The sequence below is a fragment of the Peromyscus maniculatus genome, chromosome 5, assembly GCF_049852395.1.
Source record: "Peromyscus maniculatus bairdii isolate BWxNUB_F1_BW_parent chromosome 5, HU_Pman_BW_mat_3.1, whole genome shotgun sequence".
Lineage (NCBI taxonomy): Eukaryota > Metazoa > Chordata > Mammalia > Rodentia > Cricetidae > Peromyscus > Peromyscus maniculatus.
In genome coordinates, this window is record NC_134856.1 from 139,792,467 (window position 1) to 139,812,491 (window position 20,025).

Here is a 20,025-nt window from a genome sequence, read left to right on the forward strand (position 1 = left end):
TCACATTACCACCATGTTCAGACAGAATGGAAGACACGATGCAATGTGAAGACAGTGCCTCAGCTATTTGTTCTCTTCACCGTAAAGCAGTGCACTCCACCTATAAAGAGACACAACATGGACCCGAAGCCTGATAGCAATCATTGTTAATTACCCTGCAGTTGCTATAGATTTACAAGGCTTCATAAAAAATGCTGAGATTTTCTTCTTCCCACTATTGTGAGATTGGTCAAATCTTTCCTTTCTTTTCTTTTCAAACTACATGTAGAAAGGACAGAGGAGCTAGACAAGAGGAGTTGGCCAGCCTCTCACCAGCTCAGTGTGCTCCTCTGTGGGAATCCATCAAGAGCCAAGAGCAGCTACCTCGGGTTTTGACACCAACTCTGGAGGTCCGGCTCTTTGCTTCACTCGTTTACTTCCTCAGTACATATTTACTGAGTCCCATGTGTTTCAGGACCTGTGCGGTAGATTCATAACGTCCTCCTGGGCTCTACAGCAGCTTGCAATGGCTACAAATCAAGTGGATGCAGCCTTTACTCCTCACCTGGGATTGACGTGTTCCGTTGTTTTCGTGGGGAGACCTGGAAGTCTGTTGGTAGCAGACCCAGGGAATGGCTCCAGCTGGTGAGCTCGTTGGGCTGACTTACAGGACTGGGGGGAGTGAGGTGTGGGTAACTCAAGAGAAGGTGAATCGCCCCAGGGGCGGCCTCCTGAAAGGTGTATGGTTGCAGTCTACCCTTGGTGAGTCTTCTGCTTCACACACTCCACTATCCCCTCGAGACCGTGCATGGGTGAGGAGCAAGTAGAAGGCTGGCACCTCTGGTTAGAGTCCCACAACTCTCCCCTCTCTCCTATACTGGGAAGGATGAATAGCCCTGTTACCATGACCATAAACCTGGCCTTCCCTGAATTGTTCCGCTTATTTCATTGCCATGACTACAGAGCCAAGGTTATTCTGTAGGTCACAATTGCAGTCTCTGCTCCATGATGGCAATGGCCATGTCAGGCCCAGAGGAAATCACTCACTGCAGCAGAAACGAGGGATGAATGAGCCAGCAGGTGCTCAATAATGACAGCTATTTCTGAACTCTTTAGCAGGAACCTCTTAGCGCCATATGGATAAATGGTTCTCTTAATATAGCATTTGATGGTCCTTTCTACTCCTGGGCTGCAAGGGAAAGTGGTGGCAGTTTGGGGAATATGAAGCTGAAGTTGTCTTCTGGGCCTTCAAAACTAAAACCACTTTATCTCTCACATTCTTTAAGTTGCCCAGAACATCTCAAATACTGCACACAAAAGGGCATTCAAACTTCTGCTGATGAACCATTTTGTCATTTCAGTATTAGGGACCCAAAATGAAGCACAAAGTTTATAGACAAAAGAATTAAATGCAGTATGGGGTGGGGCTCACATGTGCATTCAGAGAGGCAAAGTTAGCCGAGGACAAGGATGCCAAATACGCTGAGTAAGCATAGGAGACAAAACTGAAAAAGTGGGCAGGGTGGGGCCTTGATGGGGAGATCAACAGGGATGCAGTGGGAAAACAAGGAGAAAATTGCAATGTGTGGGGGAAGTAATGGACTCACAGAAAAGCAGAGGTGATCGGTATTGGACATATAAAGGAATGTCCATTCTACCAACTGGGAGATTGAGCACAGTATAGGAGGTTCTGAGAGAAATGATAAACGGAGCTCAATATGCCTTCAGGCATCATGTGGACGTACTCAAGAGAAGACACTGGACCAGGCATTAAAGGGGGCCATAGGTCACAGAAAGAACTCCAGTGAGCTTAAGGGATAGACAAAGTCAGTGGAGACAGAAAAGGATCATGAAGAGCCTCTCTTCCTCCAGAGGAGTCTCGGTGATTGGTCCTGAGAAGCCCGGGGGTCCTCTTTAACGTCACTGTCCTCTCCAACATGCCATCAAGACCAGATCTTGTCAAACACGCCTCCTTAATCATCTCATAGCTACTTGTTTTTTCTGCCCCTCTGACATTAGTTCATGGCATATAAGTCAGTAGACTGGGGACAGGGACTAAGAGTCTGCATTTCTAATGTGTAGAAAATTTCCCAACAATTTCTAATTAAGAGAGGCTTGCAACAGTCCCAAAACCCAATGGCTCACATGATAAAGGTATTGGATTTGGTCGTTTGCAAGTGTTAACCACATTCCCTTTAACTGGTTTAATGGTTTTCTTTAGGCTTGCCAGCTGGATAGATGGAATCTGTTTAGTCCATCCCTGGGATACTGAAATTGTCTTCAATTCAGATATGGGGGTGATTTGCAAAAGTAAGTCACTTTTTTTATATGCTTCACATTAAAAGAAGGCATCTGGCGGCTATTTTTAAAGCACCAACATCTTTAGAGTCGTATTCTGAGAAGTCACATGTATTATACATGGTTATGCTAAGTGAAACTGGGATTTCAATGCACAGCATTGAGCTGGCTACTTGAAATCCCACAGGGAAGGGTTTGGGTGGAAAAATAGCCTTTTGCATGAACTCAGCTGGATTCCCATCTGCTCTATTAGATTGGTTTAAATGCTGACCCTGAAGAGACCCAGGGCTTTGAAATCAAGGGACTCAGGTCTTTTATACAGGACAAACACAGCTGTGTTCACTAGCTTGCAGCTCACCTACAACTTTGATCCACACACTGCCTTTTCCTAGCTCAGTAGTAGTTCATCTTGACTGTGCATTAGACTCACTTGGACAGCTTCAGAACACACCAATGCCTGGGTCCCATGCAAGACCCATTGAACCAGAACCTCAGGGCTGCAGCCCATCCCTCAGCATGCTCAAAGAATTCTCAACTGATACTGAAGTCCAGCCAAGGTTGAGGAATGTTGCCCCTTACTAGTTAATACACTTTGAATTTCTAGACCAGTAAAACTCACCTTGCTCCTGCTGGTGCTGATTTCAAGTTAGTCAACTTATAGCAATAATTACAATTAAGCTAAAATAATTAAGTATGTAATATTGAGACCCTCATCTTCCACTAAAATTATATTTAAAATATTTTAAAATTTAAAGTATTCAGAAGGATTTTGAGAAGGGGGATGTATAACCCCCAAGCCTCCACAAATACTCAACATCCTCTTCTTCATCTGTGTGACTGTCATATAGAGCTGAGGCGGCTCTGCATTGACCTGTGTTGTCAGTAACACATCTTCAGGGACCACACACACTGTCTTTCCAACTCTCTTGACCACCCCAGCCATGTACATCCCGAATCTCTAGCATAGAGTCCACAGGGGAAGATCTGTTACAGATTTGTTGAAAGAAACCAAGACCCTGGAATAGCTTTAAACATTTAGAGCTGTGTTAAATTGCATTAAGTCTGGTTGGAGGATTTCTCTGTGTAATGAGCTGTGACTTAACAACTAGTATTGGATAATTACAATGGTAGTCACCTATCTACCACAGACAGCCAACTGTCCAAACAAAGTTCAGGTAAGAAAATCAAGAACCAATTTTGCTGTGGATATCACTCTATATAAATAAAACACTGATGGCCAGTGACCAGACAGGAAGTATAGGTGGGACAAAGAGAGAGGAGAATTGGGGAAACAGGAAGAAGGAGGAGAGACACTGCAGCCACTGCCAGGACAAGCAGCATGTAAAGACGCCGGTAAGCCACCAGCCACGTGGCAAGGTATAGATTTATAGAAATGGGTTAATTTAAGATATAAGAACAGTTAGCAAGAAGCCTGCCATGGCCATACAGTTTATAAGTAATATAAATGTCTGAGTGATTATTTTATATGTGGATTGTGGGACTGTGGGGCTTGGTGGAAGCTGGAGAGAAGCTCTCTAGCAACAAATGGCGCCCAACGGCTTGAGTTTCCACCTTAAACCTGAGAATATTTAATAACCAATTCTAAAAAGAGCCAAAACCAGGTTCCTGCTTCTTGTCTCATATGGGCAGCTAGACACTGCAAAACTCAGGTTTGAACACTGGAGGGTTCCTGGCGTGTGTGCTTGACCAGCAGTATGGCGGGAATGAGGCGTCTGCCAGCAGCACATTACGTTGTGTGGTAGATTTAGTCTTTACTAGTATTAAAAAAAAAGAGGTTTCTGGGCTACACCCTGCTTTGATAAGAAGCATAGACCCACTATTTCTGAGAATTGATGGCTCCCAGAGCTGGTGGAAAACGTACCACTGCCATGTTGGGAAGCTGAAGTGGGCGGAGCCAGCAGCCACAGCACCGTTTCAGGGTTAAAGAAAAAAAAATACTGTTATATAAACAAATAGTATCTAAAAATAAGGTGTTTAAAAAAAACAGTGAAGATAATAAGCCACGTAAAGATGGCTATCACACATAAAATCTGGATTATGTTGTCTTTGATATTCGTAACTAAAGAAAAACATTTGATTGTAAAAGCTGTTCACTTATGCCAAAATGTAAATTTTAAAGGTACCTTGACTTCAAAATTTGGATATAAGGATATGTTACTTTGGAAAAGAGGTTCTGCTTTTGTTTCCACAGAAAGCCAGAGGCTATGGATTTGTTCCAGATTAACATACATCAGGTTTCACCAGACAAGACCCCCTGAAAGGTCTCCAATGACACCATGGCCCAGATGATCCAACATCCAGAGTGGTTTCAAGGCAACTGGTTCACACAATACAGCCTCACGGACTACCCCATAGGCCTAAAATTTTCTTTGCGTCCCCATAAGATACAGCGTCCCCCTCCAGCAGGAAGTAGTAAGAGATGCTACACCCAAATTCCCAAATATACCAAGCTGGCTTTAGAGGTGGAATTGGCTCACTCCCCCTCTAAACCCAGACATATTGCTTAAAAAAAAAAAATGGTTAAGAGATTCTTGTGTCCCAAATCATAAGAGCCCTCTGGTGTGGGACAGAGAAAAAACAATATTTTTATTTAAAACAGGTTGATTATAAATGTGATCTCTTTCTAAAAAAGAAAAGGGGATATGATATAGATATATAGGAGGATATAGAGATGATAAAAGGGTAGATTAATGAACCTACTTTTAAAGAACAACTTGTTTAAAATGTTTTACATTGGTATAGATTTTAGTTTATGTTTAAAATGTTTTACATTGGTATAAATTTTAGTTTATTGATACAAACTTGAAGTTAATTTTGTTATATTGTATATATATATTTCTATTCTTGTTTGAGGTATTATGTTTATGTAACTCATTTAAAATTGTAATGGATAATTAAAAAATAGATTAATAATCAGTCATCTATGATAATGATATTTGTAGCCATGTTAGTTAAGTCTTCTAGGTATACATAGATATATTTCAGATAGATAGGTAATCTTCAAACACTTCATAGACCTAGAGAATATGGCATTTAAATAACTTAGAATTCTGTTGACATGAGACACAATTGCTCCTGGCTGCACCAATTTGATCCAGAGAGAATGTTGGGCTTCTAAGACATTTCCATTTGGAAGTTTGTCTTCTTGGCACAAAATGGCCTACTGGGCAAAGAACTGCCCTTGCCTTGATGGCTGACAGTACAAATGCAATGCTGTCCTTTCTGGACAAGCAGGACACAAGGAAAGCGGCCACTGTATTCTGCCAAGACAGGGTAAGATGGTCTTTCAGAATTCCTGCTTATAAAAATGGTCTGTCATATACTCTAGGCCTGCCTGTAGCCAATTTGAATTCACCAACAATGCTAAAAACATTAGGTGACTGTCCAGGCTGCCAGCTGTCTTGGTCTACTCTTGCAAGATTCCCGAAAGTTGCTTGCATCCATCTACCATTTCTCAGGTACCATTATGTTCCTTCTCAGGTCTTTGATGTGGTTAAAGACTAGATAGTTGTAATTTCCTCAGTTATGATAAAAGATAAGTTAGATAAAACCTTAAACTTACAAATATAAGATAGATAGGACATCTTCTTTAATATTGTAACTGTAATTCTTGCTTGATAATTGTTTTGTTATATGTAATTTTACTATGTTAAACTTAAAACCTTCCTTTTTAAAAAAAGAAGAAAAGGGGAAGTGCTGTGGATATCACTCTATATAAATAAAACACTGATGGCCAGTGACCAGGCAGGAAGTATAGGCGGGACAAAGAGAGAGGAGAATTGGGGAAACAGGAAGAAGGAGGAGAGACACTGCAGCCACTGCCAGGACAAGCAGCATGTAAAGACTCTGGCAAGCCACCAGCCATGTGGCAAGGTATAGATTTATAAAAATGGGTTAATTTAAGATATAAGAACAGTTAGCAAGAAGCCTGCCACGGCCATACAGTTTATAAGTAATATAAATGTCTGAGTGATTATTTTATATGTGGATTGTGGGACTGTGGGGCTTGGTGGAAGCTGGAGAGAAGCCCTCCAGCAACACAATTTACCTGCCTGAACCTTGCTTCTACTTCCTGTGTTCTTTCCATAAACACTTCCTGGGCCATGCTGCAAGTTGAGCATTCTTATCTATTTTTCCCAGTCTGCTGCCTGTGTCTGATTCTAGATTTTTCAAATGAAGTCAATAAAGATATGAAGCAACTTATTTGTTGTTATGTCCTCCTTTAACACCCAGAGTGGCCCTAGTATGTAAATTATCTGTCTAATATCACAAACAAGAAAGCTACCCCTATGTAGTGACAGCTGTAAGTCTTGTATCAAGCATGGGACTACTGCACATGGAGTCTTTCATTGATTCCTTGACTTATACTGTGTGCTGAAGACCTTGATAGCAAGAGAAAGGAGTGCATAGCATTAATTAGTCTAGCAAGTTCTCCCGATGTGAAGGTCTGGGAAGCCGTAGGGTAAAGATGGAAGTGTATGTGTTCACTGTTCCTAAGTCATCCTCTCGGGGTGGCACATCGTACACTAGTTCCCAAGTCTTCCTCCTGATCCCATGATGATAGTAACTTAACTGGGGAAGAGGCATACAGTCCTGTGAGTGAGATCTGTGACTCCCTGGAGCAGTGGAAAGGGTCAGTGTGCCAGTGTTTAGGGACAGTGTGATCCATGGGAGTTGAAGTTTGACAATGAAATCAAGCTAGTGAGTAACGAACAATCAATTTCAGATCTTGACAAATTAATATCACATTTAGAGAGGATAGCTGGGTGCTGCATTTAATTGATAAGCAAGGAAAACCCTTTGTGGGTGTGCCATTTAAACCAGGAGGTTAAGGAAGAGTCAGCTGTGCTAGCTTTTTTATTTTTTTTGTCAACTTGATGCGAGGCAAGCTAGGGTCATTTAGGAAGAGGGATCCTCAACTGAGAAAATGCCCCATCAGGTTGGCCTGTTGGCAAGTCTGTGGGGACATTTTCTTGATTAATGATTGATGCGGGAGGGCCTAGTGCCTGTGGACAGTGCCACATCTGGGAAAAAGGTTCTGGGTTGTAGAGGGAAAAAAAATCAGACTGAGTAAGCCACGGGGTGAAAGCCAGTAAGCATCATTCCTCCATGGCCTCTGCTTCAGTTTCTGCCTGACTTCCCGCCATGATGGACTGTGATTGGGACATGTAACCCAAATAAATCCTTTCCTTTCCAAATTGCTTTTGGTAAAAAAGTTTTTAATCATAGCAACAGAAAGCAAACTAAGACATTTGTCATCTGATGGTCTTAAGGCAAAGTGGTCCAGAGGCATCCAAAATAATTATTTCCAATTCCATTTAAGGAACAAAGTCACCATGGAAACCCTTTCACCTCCTCTCTGCAGGACTGAACAAAGCCTAATGGCAAACAATGGCTTTTGATAGACTGAAGAAAATTCTAATAGAAAGTTTAAACTTTTCCTATTTCTGATAAACTAAACATCCCTGCTTCTGCTCACCCACGTGTTCTACCCCTGGTCATGGTGAACCGCCAAATGCTTGGAGACTTCCCTTCCCTTCCCAGAAACAGTACACAGCAGAGAGCTGGCACTGTCCACCCACCTTGGAAAACCTATGCATTCTCTTTTTGACACCCATTGGCAGAGAATGACTCACCCTGGAGCAGGGTAGAGAGGGTGGGATTTGGTCAGGGAACCTGTGTTTGGAGCATGGCTTTTTATAGGTGGACTTCCTTGGTACAGCTTCAATGAATCAAGATTTTGTATGAAGTAGAACACATTCCCCATCACCATGTTGTCTTTCCTAGAATGGTTTGGAAATTCTTTCCCACCCATCAGAGGCCCAGAGGCACTGTTGCTGTCTTTGTGACCCTTCCTGGACTCTCTCCCAAACCTGTTTTCTAACCTGATTGCTGTCTGGTGACAGGTGGTAACTATCACTTTAGGGACAACTTTCCCCCTAGCCTACAGTCATTCCTTCCAAGACAGCCTTGCTAGGTAACAGCTCCATTGGTCTAAATGCTGAACCAGATTGCACACTTTGGAGAAACAGATTAGAAATAAGGTAGAATGATTACCCAGAGTCAAACCTCCCATTTTAAGTAGTTTCCAAGGATCTGTGTTCTGATAACAGGAGGACTCTGGGCAGGTGTGTTCGTCTTTCTCCTTGTATCAGAAGCATCCTGTACCCCGCATCCCTTTCTCTTGTTGCTCCTCTGATTTCACTTAACATTTTGAGTAAAGTTGGCAATGTTCTACCCCGAGTACATGCTTGGGCCTTCTCTGATTTCGAGGCATCTCATTCAACCCTGCCTGGCAGTGGAGAGACATCAGCGATTCTAGGGAAAGACCTCAGAGAAAGTGGAAGGCAAGCGGTGGTGCTCCATCTGCCCTTTGCTGGGGAGGGGAATCAGGAGGATTTGGCAGGATCAGCTCTCCACTGCTTCCATTTATAACCACCGTGTGTGCTATCAGACAGGCCGTGTTCTTTCCCCATCTCACTCCTCTCAGTGTTATTATTTAAATGCTGGGGAACCCCAGGCTCACACAGCAAAGGGACTGTTGGATGCTAAGGTCCTTAATGTACTTTCTGATACCAACAGGAGGAAGGAGGTCTCATGAGGCCTGAGGAGCAGATAGGCATGCCAGAAGGGAGCCAGAATGCTGCTGTGTTGGGGAAGCAGCTAGAGATGGCCGTATTGTCTCATGGGAGGGCTTTGTCAAGGGGGATGCTGTGGGGAATCTGAGCACTAAGTAAACAGGATCTCGCTCTTCCAGTCTTCCTGCGGGCTGATCTGCTGCAGTCCAGAGGTGATGTGTGTGTTTCTTGTTTCATCAAAAGGGGAGAAAAAGTGTTGGCAAATTACAATTCTGTTTTTTCATTAAGTATGGTTGAGCACATTTTAAATACAGAGTGTGTTTTTCTGGGCAGGTTACATTTGCTGCTAGAAGATGAAGGCAGCTATTATCAACTGTACTAACCTTGTATGCCACACTGTAATTATTTTCATGTAACTACAATACTTTTTATTTTTTCTTAAGCATATAAAGAAATTGGTTTCATTGTTAAGAATGCTTCATGTCTATCACATAAATGGTAGAAAAGGATTCAAATGTATTTACTACAAAGAAACAATAGAAGTTTAAGGTACTGGATATTCAAATTACCCCGAGTTGTTTGTTCTATCTATCTATCTATCTATCTATCTATCTATCTATCTATCTATCTATCTATCTATCTATCTATCTATGAATGAATCAAGCTATCACTTTGTACCTATTTCATATGTCAATCAAAAATTAAATTAAATTTTCATAAAGAACAAAAAAGAATGAAATGGCAAGTTCATTGGGAAGGAGAAACTTACATCTACTTTTTCAAGTTCAGTGATTAGCTAGTGTGTGCACATTTCCAAAGCTCAACCATGCTTTGTAAGCCAAGTCCCGTTAGGTTGAGAAACAATCAAGAAAACCCAAAGTTGACCACATCAGGCCTGAAGCAAGCGGCTCATGTAGTCCACTTGCCATCTTTCTGCCACACAGGGCTATGAGGCTCTTTGGTAAGTAGATTGGCTCAGTTAGGGTTTCCATTGCTGTACAGAGACACCGTGATCATGGCAACTCTTATAAAGGAAAACATTTAGTTGGGGCTGGCTTACAGTTCAGAGGCTTAGTTGTTTATCATCATGGCGGGTGGCATGCAGGCAGACATGGTGTGGAGAAGGAACTGAGAGTTCTACATCTTGATCCACAGGCAGCAAGGAGGGACTGTCGTACGGGGCATGGCTTGATCATCTGAGACCGCAAAGCTTGCTTCCACAGCGACACACTTCCTCCAACGAAACCACACCTCCCAATAGTGCCATTCCCTGTGGGCCAAGCATTCAAACACATGAGTCTATAGGGCCATACCTATTCAAACCACCACATAGATGGAGCTGATGCGGGGAAGCTTATGTGATTTTGTATGCACAGAGCCTCTGAAGCTGGAACTGAGGTTGACAACTTCGTCATTATCCTCATTTGCAGTCCCCCAGTGGGAGGAGTATTTTCCTGTTTTGATTCAGTCCTGAGGGTCTCTGATTTAAAAATGAGTATCTGCATGCAGACTTTTATGATTTAGCTTTTGTGATAAAGAAATGAAACCTTGTTTTGGCTAAAAATGAGAAGTCTTTTTAAGATCTGCTGAACCTATCATGTAATATTTTCTTTTTAAAATGTTTGTTTTATTGTTTTTTGTGTGTAGGTGTTTTGCCTACATGTATGTCTGTGCCACCTGTGTGCAGTACCCCCCTGAGCCAGAAGACAGCATCATATTTCCCTGGAATTGGAGTTACCTACACTTGGCTGTGAGCCATTGTGTAAGTACTGGGGACTGAACCCTGGACCTCTGCAAGAACAGCCAGTACTCTTAACCACCGAGTCACCTCTTGAGCCCTTTATTTTTTCTTAACTCTACATTTTCACATTTGGGTGACCTGCACAACCTTGATCAGCCAAAGTGACCAGAATATGACAATCCAAATCACACAGAAGAAGTGGACACAGGGACGTAGGAGGCAGCACATGATTTGGGGTGGTAGGAGTGAGGGATCTCTGGCTGCAGGAACTTGCAGTAGGAGACAGGGACACCCTGGCCCCCAGGGTCGGTAGGATTTGTGGGTTTAGCTCATTGTCTGAGAGCAATGGCATCCTATCTTTCCCACTGTGAGGAAACATTTGATGGAGGGGACTGAATTTGATACTGCAGTTTCTCCTTGGAATCCGAAGGGGTGGATTCTCAAACACTCCCTTCCCATGGAGTCCCAAGCCCAATAATGTAGGTCCCTTTCATGATATGGAGTTGTTTTCACTTAAAACCTAGTAAATTCTCCTGCATACTCTACACCCTCTCTATATCACTCATATAAACACGATGTAAATATGTAAATAATTATCATTCTGGTTTGTTTACATAATAATGTCAAGACAAAGGTCTGCATGTGAGTTCAGATATGACTTCCAAATGGTATCCTTTTCTGATGCTGTGAATCAATCCCAGTGCTTTATGCATGATAGGCAAGCATTCTGACACTAGGCTACATTCTCAGCCTTCAGAAACGTTCTTGGGGCTGGAGAGAAGGCTTAGTGGTTAAGAGCTCTGACTGATCTTCCAGAGGACCTGGGGTCAGTTTTTCCAGAACCCAGCTGGTGGATCACAATCATCTATAATGCTGGTTCTGTGGATTCTGGCTTCTGAGTGTACTGTACAGACACAGTGCACAGATAGACAAGCAGCTATATACACAAAATAACAAACACATGAATATTTCAAATGTTCTTGATGCAAAGTTAACTGAAGACCCAGCTGAGGAAGCTGTGGCTGACTGTATGCACATACCAAATACATACAGAATAGGTAATGTATGTGCATGCAAATTTATATTAAAAATTCCTCTTTAGTTCGCCACATATAATATAAGTTTTTCAAAGGAACTTGTTCTACAGACAAACATATTTGTACAGACTCCAGGATGGGTGTGTCTGGCTCTCTCCCATCAGCTACTGTAATTTCACATTTCAACTGTCTTGTTACCAATTCAAAATTCCCGACTGCTAAGCTATGGGTTATGAAACAGCAATACTCCCTAGAAACATGAAGACGAGAAGCATTAGAAGTGGCACCAGGGGGCTGTGTTATAACAAACCGGGAAGAAACTAACTGAGAAATGACAGCCTGTCTGTCTGTGAAATGACTCAGGAAAGAGCTCCCAATCTAAAATGTCTGCATAGGAAGTTTCATCTGTGACGGTGACTCGAGGATGACCTCAGTCACTCTTGAGGAAAAATCATGTTTTTCATTTGTTTTTGTTTATCTATTGGCTAGACATGATCATGCAAGAAAGCTGTGGAGACATAAAATGAAAAAACTTGGTGAATCTGCTACAGAAATTATTCAAATACTTTCCTTCCAATGTATTTATTAGATGTTTTATTTTCTGATAGAAGTCAACATGTATATTTTTATTCTTATTAATTTTTGTCCTTTTTTGTCCTAATTTTGAAGGAGTGGGGGAGCATAAGCAACCTGTCTCTTTCCTAGTTCCGTCGTATTCTGGGCTCTGCCTGCATTGTTCATAGTGGCTCAGACCTTTCTGCATCGAATCATGTTATAAATTCTTTGGACTTTGCTCTGCTCATCCAGCAATGGAGCCATCATGAACTCAATGACTGGCCCACTACGACTGTTCCTACCTCTACTGTCTTTCACTTCTATATGTACACACATTACATACATACATAATAGGTAATGTATGTGCATATAAATTTATACTTTTAATTCCTCTCTACTTCACCATATATAAGTTTTTTTTTTTCTTTTCTTTTTGGTTTTTCGAGACTGGGCTTCTCTGTGTAGTTTTGGTGCCTATCCTGGAACTCACTCTGTAGACCAGGCTGGCCTCGAACTCACAGAGATCTGCCTGGCTCTGCCTCCCAAGTGCTGGGATTTAAGGCGTGCGCCACCGCCGCCAGGCTATAATATGTTTTTAAAAGGAACTTGTTCTACAGACAAACAGTATTTGTACAGACTCCAGCATGGGTGTGTCTGGCTCTCTCCCATCAGCTGCTGTGATCGCACACCTCAACTGTCTGCCACCAGTCCTGTCCTGCAGCTGTGGTGAGGTGTGCTTTGGTCAAAGTTGTAGGGGCGTAGGCTGACTTTTTCTTACATTTTCTCTGTCTTTAAAGTACATAGTTTTTTTTTTCTTAAAACTTCATATTCTGTGTATGAGCGTTTGAGCTGCACATTTGTACATACACCATGTGTGCCTGATGTCTGCAGAGGCCAGACAAAGGTGTCAGGTCTAGATCAGAAACTAGAATTGCAGGAGGTTGTGAGCCACCATGTGGGTGCTGGAAACTGAACCTGGACCCTTTGCAAAGCAGCAAAGGCCCCTGACTACTGAGCTCTCTCTCTAGCCCCTTAAATGGTTATTTTAAAATGGCCTCAGGAGGTTTGGGGAAAGACAACCTAAACTGGCTTTAATCTTACATGATTTCCCTTGAATAGCTTAATTTGCCCCTTTGCCTTCTTTTCAAGTTTGAAACAGTGTCATGCCTTCATTTGCGGACGTATGTTTTACCTTAAGAACAACTACACATTCAACCCTTCAGTTTTCAAGAGTGTAGTGCTGTGGGATGGTCTGTATGTCAAATTGCTCTGATTGGTCAATAAATAAAACACTGATTGGCCAGTGGCCAGGCAGGAAGTAGGTGGGACAAAGAGAGAGGAGAATTCTGGGAAGCAGAAGGCTGAGGCGGAGAGACACTGCCAGCCACCGCCATGACCAGCAGCATGTGAAGACGCCAGTAAGCCACCAGCCACGTGGCAAGGTATAGATTTATGGAAATGGATTAATTTAAGATATAAGAACAGTTAGCAAGAAGCTTGCCATGGCCATACAGTTTGTACAATATAAGTCTCTGTGTTTATTTGGTTGGGTCTGAGCGGCTATGGGACTGGCGGGTGACAAAGATTTGTCCTGACTGTGGGCAAGGCAGGAAAACTCTAGCTACAAGTGTCAGTAAATGCTTTGTATGATTCTCTTGCTCTTCAGCAGTGATCTGCTCTAGGGGTCTCTAACCTCAAGTCCTACCCATGTCCGACCCAGCTCCTTCCCTTAGGCTGTAGCAGGCAGCCTGGCTTGGGGTGTTTGTGTCTGTGTTTGTGTTATCTCTTCTTGTCTTTCATCTCCACGCCAGGCAGGACCTGCTGCTTGTAGAGCCCTGGTACTTAATGAAAGCGCATGGCCCTTGCTTACAAAGTAAGCATTTCTAGGCACCAGCACAGCTCTAAACAAAGGCTGCACAGGCCTTGCCCAGGCCCTGCCCAGGCCCTGCTGCCTCCAATGCAATCTGATCTCTCTGTGGTACCAATCTTTTTCCTCCAGTGCACAGAATAACTGGCCCAGAGAAATGCGTTAGTGTAATGTTACCCTCCATCCAGCAACTCTACAAAATACTTTCATACAAATATTTAAATGAGGAGGTGGGCTATGTTGTGTTCATAGTATTTTTCACATGTTTGTTTACCCTTCTTGACTCATTTACTTTTTGTTTCTGGCTTGATAATTGGATTGTGCTGTCTTCAAGTTCACTGATTCTTGTGCTTCCAGTGACCCCTTGTCTTTGGCTATTGCTATGCTGAAAGCAGGGTCTTCATTTGCAGACAAAACTTTTGACAGGATCTCTCCTTTTCTCCTGGGACATGTTCTTCTTGGCCCATTGCTGGACATGGCCATTTCTGAGTCCTCTGCCCAGCTCCCACCGAGCTTCCACAGCACATCTTGCAGGCTGCCTCCAGAAGTTACCTACCATCCTGGAACAGACATTTCAGGTTTCCCAAGTAGATGGCTTTCTGCTTAGAGACGAGAAAAGGACCCTAGTTCCTTGTCTTAAATGTGACATAGAATATCAGTGCTGTTCTTCTTGTGTCTTAGCCTCTGGTAGCAAGTGGTCAAATAGCACTCTGGGACAGTTGTGCTCTTACCCATGGGGACATGTTTCAAGACCCCTGTAGACACTCAAATCATGGATAGGACTCAGTCTAACTAGATTGGGTTTGTTTTCACATATGATCATAAAAAGTTTAGTTTATAAATTAGGTGTACTAAAGGATTAATAATAATGCAAACAATAAAGCAGAATGATTCTAACAAATACTGTATAGAAGCTAGATGTATGTGATTGCTCTCTTTCTCTCAAAGTACAGATCTTTCCATCTAATGATTGTGGTGGTTTGAATAGAAATGGCCCCATAGACTCATGTGTTTGAATGCTTGGCCTGTAGAGCCTGGCACTATTAGGAGGTGTGGCCTTGTTGGAGTAGGTGTGACCTTGTTGGAAGACATGTATCAGTTTGGGGTTGGGCTTTGAGGTGTCATATATGCTCAAGGTACACCCAGTAGTCTTATGCTGGGTAGTCAGTAGTCAGTCTCCTTTTGCTGCTTGTGGATCAAAATGTAGAACTCTCAGCTCCTTCTCTAGCACCACGTCTTCCTTTACACCGCCGTGTCCTGCCATGATGATAATGAACTGAACCTCTGAACTCTAAGCAAGCTACCCTAATTAAACGTTTTCCTTTATAAGGGTTGCCATGGTTATGGTGTCTCTTCACAGCAATATAAACCCTAACTAAGAGAGAAGTTGGTACCAGGGACTGGGGTATTGCTGTGATAGGCCTGATCGTGTTTTGGGGACTTTGGGTTAGGAAAGCAGTGGAATGCTTTAATTGCTGCTTAATGGGCCATACTAGTAGGAGCATGAAAGACAGTGGTGCTAAGGGTTAGTTGAACTGTAGAGGTCTGTCTCAAGAGGTTTCAGAGGAGAAGAATTTTAGTATGTGTCTTAGAGATGGTTCTTGTGATATTTTGGTGAAGAAAGTGGCTGTCTTTGCCCTTGTCTAAAATGTCTGCCTGAGGCTAAAGTGAAGATATTTGGATTAATTTCATTGGCAGAGGAAATCTCAAAACAGCCTAGTATCGACTCTGTTGTATGGATATTAGTGGTCACTCTTATGAAGATCTATAATGAAAATGAGCAAGCTGAGCCAGAAAAAAATGCAAAATGTCCAATTTGAGGAGAAAAGGTGTACCAACAAGCGGAATGGAGCTAAATCCCGTGTTCAAGGAGATGCAGAGATCAAAGGAAAGCCATCAGGTTAAATGGAATGAAGGGAGTGGTGGCCACAGGGTGAGACCCCACCAGCTAAGCTTCCAACTCATGATAAGGAATTAAAAAACAGCTGGGTCTAGGTGGGGTGTGTCTTAATCCCAGTACCCTGGAGACTGAGGCATGCAGATAATAATTTAGTGAGATAATAATTTAGTCTGTAAGCAGTTGACTACATGTAAGTGAGACTACAGAAGTGACACCTTAGACACGGGGCACACTGCACAGAGTGACACCTTACACACGGGGCACACTGCACAGACTGACACCTTACACACGGGGCACACTGCACAGACTGACACCTTAGACACGGGGCACACTGCACAGAGTGACACCTTACACACGGGGCACACTGCACAGACTGACACCTTACACACGGGGCACACTGCACAGAGTGACACCTTAGACACGGGGCACACTGCACAGAGTGACACCTTAGACAATGGGCACACTGCACAGAGTGACACCTTACACACAGGACACATTGCACAGTGACACCTTACACACGGGGCACAGTGCACAGAGTGACACCTTACACACAGGACACACTGCATAGACTGAAACAAAGAGAAGGCATTATTACATGTATGTATCCTTCTCTCTACCATACATTCAATCACACAAATAAAATTCATAGAAAAAGTTAGTGACACATTTTGTAATATAATGCTTGGCTTTTTTGTGCACTTTGTGGTCTTACTGGCCCTTCCAAACCTTCGAAATCATTCCTCATGAAATCCCTTTTCAAAAGATGTAGTTATGCCAAGCAGTGGTGGTGCACATCTTTAATCCCAGCACTCAGGAGGCAGAGGCAGGCAGATCGCTGTGAGTTTCAGGCCAGCCTAGTCTACAGAGCGAGATCCAGGACAGTCAGGACTGTTACAGAGAGAAACCTTGTCTCAGAAAAAACAACAACAAAAGAAAAAAAAAAAGAAAGAAAAAAAGAAAAGAAAACAATGTAGTTATTTATTTTATGTGTATGTGTGTGTGCCTGAGGTTATGTATGGGTTCCATGTACATTCAAGTGTCCTTGGAGGCCAGAAAAGTATGTTGGTTACCCTGGAACTGGATTTTTCTCGTGGTTGTGAGCCACCAGATGTGGGTGCTAGGAACTGGTCCCAGGTCCTTTGGAAGAACAGCAAGTGCCCTTAGCCATGGAGCCGTCTCTCCAGCTCTCCCATGACAACTTTTTTAGACCTCAGGGAGCAGATTTTTCTAGAAGACTGAACCTGACTCGTTTATCAGACAGATTCAAACAGTTCTCCCCCAGGCAGGTGCAGGCTGAAAGTACCTCTGTGGCCCATACCTGCTGCCCATCCTCCTCAGTCGGTGCCCCAAAGCAGACTTTGTTTTCTTGTGGCGTGGCTTGCACTTTATTCAAACCATCTGGGAGAGAATGGATGGCTCACTCTGCACAGTGAGAGCCAGTTTGTTTTGCAATTGCCAGGCTTACTTAGGATGCTGATGCAGCCACAGTCTGTGGTGTGCTTGCTCGAAGACCTGCATTTATGCATGTGGTATACCTGTGGATGTATATTGTGTCTTGACAGCTTGTCATACTAGCTAGAATAGGAGGGGTGGTAGGGTGTGCTGAGGCAAAGGTTTGGGTCTTGGCCATCACCTGTAGGGAAAAAACCCCAAACAAACAAACACCCAAATAAATAATTAAAATAGATTTTTGAGTTTTAAACCATTGATTAACTTTTTATTGAAAAATAGAAACATTTCATATCAAAACTTCAGCTAAAACTTTTGACAAGTTTTTGAATGTCTTTTGAAAAGAAGCTAGCATTCCATCTAAAAGACAACACTGCTAATTGTGTTTGCACAGAATGCATATGTTTAAAGTCTGTAACAAACACCAACTCCTGGAGTCCTTTGGCCATGTTCCCTAGCTCACATCTAGGCAAGGCTTCCTTGTCTTTGTTGCCACTGTGTGCTTCTGTTCAGAGAAATGGATCGGAGTAGACACAGGCAAACTCATTTTTCATTCAAATACTTGTAAGGTTCCAAAATATGTCTGAGGAACATCATGAGTTTATTTTATTCACTGGCAATCAGTAAGTTAATGAAATATTGTTTTAATCATATTTATTGAATTAATGGTTCATGTGCTCATGTGCAACCTTGTGAGTTTCTTAGCTGAATTAAAAGATTTTAAAAAACAATTTTATAGTTCACTTAGAGAAGACATAATGTAAAGCTATCTATCATTTTTACAGATTAAATGATTTAATAAAGAGAGTTGACATCAATTAAATAAGCCACTGGAAAGGAGACCACGAGTAGCATAGTGACTCAATTAGCCAACCCCTGAAAGGCTGTTCATGTACCTTGACCAGTTGAGAGGCACTAGCCAGCCCACATGTCCATACATTATTCATACACATCATTCATTATATATAGTTAATGGCATGCATATGGCCTGGATTTTCTGGTTTGCTAACTATCCTGTCCCTATAAATAGACTCCTGATTGTCAAACCACATGTCGATTTTTGTTTCAGAAACTGTGAGCCCTGTATAATGGAACAAGCATCCATGAAAATTGCTGGGGACCAGTTCAATTGAGGTAAACTAGAGTTTCCCCCACATCAATCAGTCAATGGTATTAATTTATTTAAAACTATGAAATGGGAATCAACATCATGTTTTAAGTCTACGCCACAAAAAGAATGGGAGTTAATATTTCTAAAAATGACCCATGAGAAGATGCTTCTTGGTGAGGGTGAACATCAGGCAAGGGTGAAGGAAGATGACTGCTCTCACTTCCGGCAGCACGTGCAGGGCCGCCTTTGTTAGAGGAAAGGCTTTTTTCTCAGTTGTGCTTGCTACCATATTTTTTGAAAGAAAAAATTTTGGTCTGTTCATTCATAAGTAAGTCCTGCAGGATCAAAGGCCAAGGCATGGAAGGGGCACCATGAACATGAGACCAGTTGTTTGTTAGAATCCATTGCTTATGCACATATTCACTTCTGTTGACCTGATAAGTCAGCTGCTATAAATAGACTTTTTTTTTTTAACCTTTTTACCTATTATTAAGTAGTTGGTGGGTTTAGTGTGGTAGGTGGATGCAGGTACTCTTTCGAGCCTTGGGACCTGCATACTATCTGTGCTATGGGTTCCTCACAGTCATTTTAAGTTGAGAAATGGTGTGACTTTAGGTGGTAAGGGTAAGCAAGGACTCCGAGCCAAGGTCACTGTAATAACAGGCAGCCAATGACAATTCTTGAGCCAGGCATAATTCTAAATGCCTACTATATACTCATCCTTGACAACGAAGTATGAGAGAAGGTTTTCATACTTCCAGGACCTTGGGTTCTGCGTCTTTGGATTCAACAGAGATTGAAAAAACAAAAGCAAACAAATGAGAGCATCTGTACTGGACACGTGAGCTTGATGTAAACTTTTTTCCTTGTCATTATTTCTGAAAAACTGTAGTCTAACTACTTCCATAGTATGCACAGTGTCTAAGCAATGCATTATAAGCAATCTACAGGTGATTTAAAGTACCCAGGAAAGGAAAGAGTGTGATGGAGGTTGAGCTTAGCCTACCCAGTGAGGACATTGGACAAACCATGGGTACGGCACAGAAAAGCTCTATGGGACCTAGAACGCCGCGTCCTCACATTTACCACTGCACAGATGAGCAAGGGACTGGGCCACAGGAAAAGTATGGCAGAGGCTGAAAGTAACTGAGGCTGAACTCAGCCTGCCCACTGGGGAGAGTGGGGCAAACCACAGACACAGCTTTAGAAAAGAGGTATGGGGACCTGAAATTGACAGATCTGCAAGCTTACCCCCCACCCCCCGATCCCCACTATCTGATCAACCAAGGGTCAGGACCCCAGACAGAGTGTAGTGGAACATCATGCACCATCTTGATGGACCAGCAGACCCTAGCAGTGCAGACTACAGCCGTACAGGAGAGGCAGACAAGCATAGCGGTTGAGAGCTTAGAAACGAAAGTTACCAGAGTGAGTGACATTATCAGTACCTCGGAGGACAAATGTAAGAACGTGGAGGAAAAGTTCAGCC

At 42.7% G+C, this 20,025-nt stretch overlaps 1 long non-coding RNA gene across 1 annotated transcript; it reads left to right on the forward strand.

Annotated features, from left to right (window-relative positions):
* The first annotated feature begins 1,035 nt into the window (after positions 1 to 1,035).
* LOC121829654 (uncharacterized) lies at positions 1,036 to 18,634 on the forward strand. The gene is made up of 3 exons (XR_006072719.2): positions 1,036 to 1,059; positions 2,201 to 2,289; positions 18,495 to 18,634. It is a non-coding gene; the product is annotated as an uncharacterized LOC121829654 (long non-coding RNA).
* The last annotated feature ends 1,391 nt before the right edge of the window (positions 18,635 to 20,025 follow it).